Source organism: Athene cunicularia (genome assembly GCF_003259725.1).
Source record: "Athene cunicularia isolate RWA chromosome 19 unlocalized genomic scaffold, athCun1 chr19_part1, whole genome shotgun sequence".
Taxonomy (NCBI): domain Eukaryota; kingdom Metazoa; phylum Chordata; class Aves; order Strigiformes; family Strigidae; genus Athene; species Athene cunicularia.
Window position 1 is genome coordinate 5,455,603 of NW_020799124.1, and position 8,015 is coordinate 5,463,617.

Genomic DNA, 8,015 nt, shown 5'->3' on the forward strand with positions numbered 1-8,015 from the left:
TATACTCAGTGACATTTTGCAGGTTCAAGTATTTATGAATTTTGTTCCAACTCTTGAAGGAGAAATTATACTGATTTGAAGATAGAAGAGTGTGCGTGTGTGTGTGTGTTTATAACTAGCACCCTATCCAGGGTTTTTTGGGGGTATGTTTAAACTCTCACCTGCTGTTCATAATAATCACTTCTGTGCATAAGATTTTTTAAAAAGATTTCTAGCAATGGTGCTTGCCCAGAATTGCCAGTCATACATTTCAAACAGATGGATGTTTCAAAGTTTCGAAAATCTTGTTATGTTTTGGTGAGAGCTCTTTGGTGCAGACTTTTGGGTTATGATAGTGAGTCTTTCTGTCTAGTGTATCATTGTCTACTCATCGGAAATAGTCACGTTCTGCTCCTTTTTTTATGCTACCTCCTTCTAAGATTTTGAACTTCAACACCAGAAGTAATTCCATAAAAAAATTTTAATGCAATCAATGAAAACTTGAGTGGCAGACATACCCCTGTCACAAAGAACCTAGGGAAAGTTCCCGACAGGGCAGAACGTTGTTGAATGGACTTTCTGACACGGTAGGTTTGAGGTTACATCTCAGAGGGTGAACTGTCTGCCACTGATCTCCTGAATTCTGCTCGCTGTTCTGATATTTGAGATTCTATGGGTAATAATTTCAGGCTAACAGAAAATACAGTGTGACTCATATAGGAGGTGTTTTATTTAGTGAATTTGTTGTCTTCTATTATTAGGAATAATTTAAAACAGAAACAAGTATTGGACCTTTCAATAAAATAAATTTCAACCTATTTTAACTTTTCAGTTTGCTACAAATAGCAAGTTCTGCTTCTTAAACCAAGGCAAAGAGCAAAAGTGTCTGTGGGAAGTGTAACGAAGGTGCTTTTTTTCTGTATTCCACTGCGACAGTTGTCAGTGTTACCTCTCTGTTTCACTTGGAAACAGGTTGTTTGCATCTCTTTAAGGTCATCTACATCCACAGCATTTACAAACGCGTGGGAATTGCGGTCCAGGGGGGAGGTTCCATTCCTTTTCTACCTCTTTATGCAGTAGTCTAATGTGTTGTGTTGACACGAGACATTACATCGATGCAAATAAACAGCACTGGAGTCTTCAAAAACTTTTGCAGTACAGTTGCAGTTCCAGTTCCAACCTTCTGTCCTTGTTTTGCATTAAAACTATGTGCAGAATTTAATGTTAAAGACCACACTTTGTACAGCACTGAAGAACTTACACTTTTTGTCTGAAAGCGAGCCAAGAGCTCTCAGGTCAGTTGTAACATGAAACCCGCATTTTTTTTTTTTCTCCTTAAATTGGCAGCTGGTTCTTATTATAAACCAGTTGAAAATCAGATTTTAATAGCGTTGTTCACAGAATAATTTGTTAGTCTCTTTGACCAGTTAATATTTTGTATTTTAATATTAATCGTTATAGAGTTTGCTTTGGCAATTCACCTACAAAATCACCAAATATTTGCTCTGGAAAAATAATTCTTGTATCTTTTCTTTGGTTTAAAATGTAATAATTAAAAAAAAAATATTTTAAGTAGCACTACAGCTCTGTGTTAAAGAGTTAGTCTGGAACTTTGGGATCTAACCTTCTGAAAGTGAAAGAAAATATTGAAAATCTAACCAAAATTATCTGCTAATAATGACTAGCTGTTTCCTGTCAGGAGACAGGATTATATGTGTACTTTGCAGGGTGAATTATGCTTGGAAAAAGAAACTAAGTCTCTGTGAGTGCTAATAGTGACATAATTGTTCTGAGACGTGCATTCTTTTGCTTATTCAGTCTTGGATTCCTTTAAACTTCCAGGTTTTTTTAAAGAACGCAACAGTAAATACATTTGTGGTTAGCTGCCATGCTTCATGGTCTAACAATTCACAGACTTCAGCGGCAGAAAGAGAACGGTTTAGTTTTTAAATTAACACATCGAGTGTAAGTATGATTTAAAATCTAGAAACTTTGTTCTCAGATCAGGGGCAAAAGCCAGAATTGTTTCTGTGAATGTATCCTTTATGTAGTGGCATTTATGAAATAACTGAATAATCCACTCTTCCTGACCCAGAAGATTTTTTTTTTTTTTTTTCAATGTAGAAAGTCTCTTCAGGTTTGAAAGCAATGTGCTGGGGTTTAGTTCTTACTCATAATCTTCTCTCTGTCTTATTTTTGAGCAGGTCAGTAAGAGAGCTGTATTTGCCACCTCTGTCCTCCATTTGAGTTTCATTTCAAAAACTTTGGGTAGAGCGTCAAAGCAGTGGCCGTGTGTGAAACACGGCAGGCTACCGAGTTTCTAATTCCTTCATTTTGAGCATGCAGACCGTTAAAAGTATATTGAGAAACAGTGCTGTGTGTTGACCTCCAAACCCTAAATTTCAGTCTTCATGACAAAAACTGAAGGGAGCTCTTATTCAGGCAAAGATTGTTTGGGGACTATGTAAGGTAAGAAGATTCTAATATCCGACTCTTGGATTTAAGTGTTATAAAAATGTTCTGTTAGTTATTCATAACCTGAAAAAATATGCTTGACAGATGAATTTTAATTAGATCTGGTTAGGAATGAAACTATAGAGATTGTTGCTATCCCTTATAGGGTGGGGAAGAGCAACGAGAACTGTGTGTACTGCACAAAAGCCGGACACCTTTACTTGTGTTGACTTTAGTGGTAAAAGTTACATTTGGGAAAAAATGAGGGAGCGGGACAAAGACAGGAGGAGGAGTGAATTTCAGCTAACTGGAACCAAGAGCTTTAAGGCCAAGATGAGGGTAAATGCTTTTTCTCTTGAGTTTGAGAGAGCTGGTCGCTTCTGTTAGCAGTTCTCTTCTACACCCCCAGCATAAGCACGACCTAAGTTTACACAAATGATTCTCTGTTACTCAGAAATTAAGTCTCACTGGCAGTTCATATCATTTTCTAAACATGGAAATAGATTTGAAGAGTGGGATGCTCTAGGCCTCAAGTTGCAGCTGAGTTGTTTTCTAAATCAGAGGGCAGCCCAACTAAGGGGTGAGGTTGTGTGTTTGTGTCTCTGTTCACAAGCTGTAGTTAACTGCCTCCCTAGAACCACTGTGTTAATGCCTACTGTGATGTGTGCTCGTATCTTACTGCTACACTGAGAAAACCTGTTTGAATGTGACATTGACTTTTTTTTTTGCATAGAATCAGAATTGTCTGTATTAAAATGTATTTATAAAAAAATATATATTTTTTGTGGAAGGAAAGTAGGATTCTAGTTAATAAACCACTGGGGAAATGTTAGAAACATTTTTACCAAGTTCATTTATAATTCTTTGTATCTTGTTAGTTACCTGATTTGTTTCCTATAAGAACATCCACTGTGGCCCGTTTAGTGGCAATGCAATGCACTGTCATGCAGAGAATCTGGTTTTCAGAAAACTGGGAGTCTTTTGTTTCCGTTTGGGACAGTTGGACACCGAGTAGGTTGCCAGGAGGAGAAGGAGCCGTGGCACTGATTCCACTTCTGTGGCTTTGGCTTCAGCAACTAGTCTGCTTGACTTGTTCGCAGATAGATAAGTGGCAAGAGCAAAGATTGAGACTTCAGGGTAAAGAAAATTAGATGCTACAATTTAGTCTTCCTGTAGGAGGAGAGTATTAAAATTAATTTATACAAGGGTTAAATAGGGAGTACACTTGCTTAAAACTATTAATATTGGCAGCGTAGTCATAAATGTGCATACTAGGGAATATGCTTAACTTTTTCCATTACCTCGGAAAACGGTTAAAAACATTTCACATTCGTTAGCAAGTGTTTCTTCTGTAACAAATTGCAAAATGTAAAGGAAAAAATTAAATAAATTATTGATCCTAGAAATGAGGGTGATTGTCTATTTTATTTAAATATTTATATAAGCACATGAAAAACATTTAGATTTTCATTTCGGATGCCTTCCATCGATATTCGATCTCCAGTTTTGTGCAAATTGATGTCACTAGCTTCACTTTCTGATGATTGTGAGACTGAGCAACGCACACGTAAAAACTCCGGCGGTTTGCGTAGTTCCGTGACTGAAACGATTGCATCAAAATGGTTTCAGCGGGATTCAGCTTTTCTGATTGGTGCAAATATCTTGGGGCATCCTTGAAAACAAATTATTTTCAGAGCACACGGACAGAACTTCGGAGTTCCACAGATGTAGTTATGCGCCAGGCTGTGCTTTTGAAAAATCTGCTGGCTGCATCCTGGAGAATCAGTTTTTGAAATGAACGTGACACCTGCAATTGCCATCTCTGAAACGGAAACATCTGCCTCAGACTGACGTGAGTTGTCTTGGGGTAATTCCGTCTTGATGTTTTTGATATTTTAGTTAAAAAAAATAAATAAATAATCCTGAGAATATCTCTGTATTTCTCTGTGAAGCAGAACACCCTACCTACTCTCAGAGGAAAACCAGGTATAATGTTTTTCTTTGAAAGTATCTGCTCTAACTCATTTTGATTCCGCAGAATTTCTGGCAGAACCCCCGTTGTGTACTGGAACTTGCAGAAGAAATTTCTTTACACATTTATTAGTTTTGGGCTATTACTTGGAGCAGCATGAAAGACCAGCACTGAGTTCTACAATGAGGTGATGACCCGAGCACGGGTTTGTGATGTGACTGATGTTCAGCTGTCGCTCATCTGAAATCTGTGATGAAGATGTACTCAAAGTCTGACATCAGTTCTCTTACAGGCTCTTCTAAATCAGAGGATAGTTTCTGGTTTTGCCTGTACAGGCTCTCTGTGGTTAGATGCTCTCTTTTGATTAAGCTTACTCTTGGAATTACCTGAACAACTGGAAGCATCGGGTCTATTGTCTCAGAATTCCTGAAGGGACTAGATGCTAATTTCACTGAAAACCTAAACAGAAGAGATAGCGAAATCAGTATAATAACACTAATAAAGCAGGTCGAGCAGTCTCAAGTATAATTACTGGTTGAAATACTTCTGAGGTTGAAAAGAAGCTTTAAAAAAGAAAAAAAAAAATAATCCGAATTGTATTCAATAGAAAATTTCCCAGTGTTAAATGTTTGCCAAAAACATACTGCATTACCAATGCTTTTTTTTTTTTTTTAATTTTAAATTTATTATTCTTCCCTTAGCTAGCATGTCAGTCTCATTTATTAATAAATATACCTAATCATCCTGGAGATGTTCTGTATCTCTCCTCAGATTCTTATTTCTTATGACATTTGTCAGCTGCTTAGTTGTTGTGGCAAATCTTACGTGTTGGCACCATGCTTCTAATTCTTTTGTCATTGTTCAAGGGCATTTATCTATCTGTGACTTGCACTCCCTTAACATTTCTTAACTGTAGTAAGAACATTTCTCAATGATAAACTATTCCAAATTTCCCAATGTGTATTTTGAAGACAACGTATCTTATTTTTAAAGAAAAATTTTAGAGATTACAGAAGTCTATCATTGCATGCTAGGATAAAACAAAGGTATTTGTATTTATATATATATATATATATATATATATATATATTTAAACCCACAAAAAGGAGTAATTGCTTTACAGAGATAATTTTTTTTTCTTAATCAGTGCTGTACAAAAACTTAAAATAGGGGGTGAAATCATGCAGGATAATGTATTTTAATTAAAACTACAAAGAGAATTTGGGTAGGTAGAGCATAATTGCGGTTGGACGATTCCCAGCTATTATTTTGAAAACTGACATGGGACCTTAAATAACAAAGGCCTGTTTTATTTAATAATAATTGAATTATTCTAGTGGAGGGCGTACACCATGTTAACGAAGCTTGCATATGAAAGTAATTTGTAGCAAGAAATAAAAACAGGCAGGGAAGCTACGAGCAGTAAGATAGAAAATGGATAATGAAATTTACTTTCCGAAAGGAAGTTAGCACAAATGGGAGAGAAAAGTTCTGAACACTTTCAGTTCTTCCTTTCCCACTGAACGACAGAACGAATCAGAAGAGGGGAACAGCAAACTGGGTATTTCATAATCTTTATAGTCTAGCTATAAAAAATTATTCCAGATGATGAATTATTGGAATATGCCAGTTTTACCATGTTTACTGGAACGGTTACACACGGTTGTACTTCTTGTGCTTGCTTGGCTATAGAAATGTATGTAACTTTTTTTTTTTTTCAGTAAAGGCGAAAACTGGAGTAGCAAAACTTGGTCAAAGGAAGACGTCCTGCAGTCACAGGTAAAGCTTTCAGTAAAATATCAAAGTGTTAAATTTATGTGTCACTTGCCAGTAAAGGGTGTGCGGCCAAGCAAAGGAATGGGCGTACAAAGCATCTTTTGAGCGTTTTTGCACAGACTTCATTTCAGCTAGGAAAGATGCTACGTGCACCAGACCCGAAAGCTAGAAATACCTAGAACCTATTTTAGTAAAAAAAAAAAAAAACAAACCCAACCAAACACCAAAACTCAACCCCCAAACATTTCCTTTACGACTGTTGTTGTGAAAGGTTTGGCATACCACAGTTATTGTGAAGGTTACTCTGTGCACTGTCATTCAACTCGTTTTGAAAAATCATTGTTTTGTTTCCCAAACGCAAACCTTGCCACCCTTATATATAATTAAGTGTTTAATTAAACCTGCTGACTGCTTTGATGTCTGTACAGTTTCATAAGTCGGGAGAACAGAGGGTGCGCTATATCGCCTAAAATTAAAGCACGCACGGAGACCTGATTATAAGTTCAGAGGAAATAAAACTTTCTGCCCCAGACATGCCAGGTCTCTTTAGCACGGGGTTGTCGTGTTCCTTTTGAAGATGTTCCTCCACTGGAGTGCATCAGCTGGCATTTGTCATAAACTAAATTTGAAATAACAGTCCAGAAGCATTATTTGCAGCTGACAAATACACACATACACTTCCTGGGCATCTGGCAAGAGGCGCTTGCAGGAAACACAAGCACAAGTGTCGCCGCTTAGATAGCTTTAAAGACTATTATTTCAGCTAACACTTAAATTTCTTTAAGATAAATTAAAACGAGAAAGCGAATTTCCAGCCAAAGCAAAAGCTTTCACAAAACCACTCCAGTTTATCTCCTTAGATTAACTGAGTATTCGGTACAAAATATTTTTCCATAGGCTTTAGGTTTGGTGTTGGGTTTTTTTTTTTTTTTTTTTTTGATGTTCTAAAGTCACAGAGTTAGAGGTACATATAACAAATGCCTTAAGTAATCATTTAAGCCTGGTGCCTCAGACAGGCACAAACATGCTGGGCTTATTCATGTGGTTGAAATTAAATTCTTCAGTAGCTGCCTGATGGGTGAGATCTTAAAATCTCTGTTCATCTAAATCATGTAAATTCCCTTCTCCGGTGGTTTTTTTTTGCTACTGATTTGCTTCTACCCAGGAGCTCAGTGCGTGGCCACTTGCAGCCACTCACTTTAACAGCACGAATCTGCTGGGCAACCGCCTGCCTGGAGGTTTCTGGAGAGGAAAGCAAAGCCTGTAGGAAATGCAGAGCCACACCTGCCTTGCTTTTAGCTTATTACTCATCTCCGCCCACTGCCAGGCCTTTCACCTTTCCTTTCAGGCCGTGAAACACGCCTTTCCTGGCATCCCAAGACATGGCCCTCCCTGCCTGGGCCTGCGGTGGTGGCGACGGGGAGGTGATGGACCCCACTTGGGCTCAACGGCCCGTGGCGCCTTCCCCTTCCATCCCAAGGATGATGCCGGTGAGGTGGCTCTCGGTAAATCACCTCAGCACTAGCCTGGAAGGTCGTCATCACCCTGCCTGTGCCTGCTGCTCGTCAGCTGACGTAATTAATTTTCCGGTGATGATGGTGTGAATAAGAAATTTGAGTAATGCAACTAATGATGGTCTTCATTGCACAGCTGAGCCTCGTTGGTTTTGTCAGGAATAAATGTTTAACGGCTTTACTTGCCTCTCCTGCGCCCAGGTCAAAAATTGATAGGTTCAGAATAGGAAGTCTTCAATTCATCTGAGCGGAAAAATGTTTCAGTTCTTCGTTAATCAGGTGGCTGAATTGCGTAGGTTTAATAGCGACTCATCAGTGTT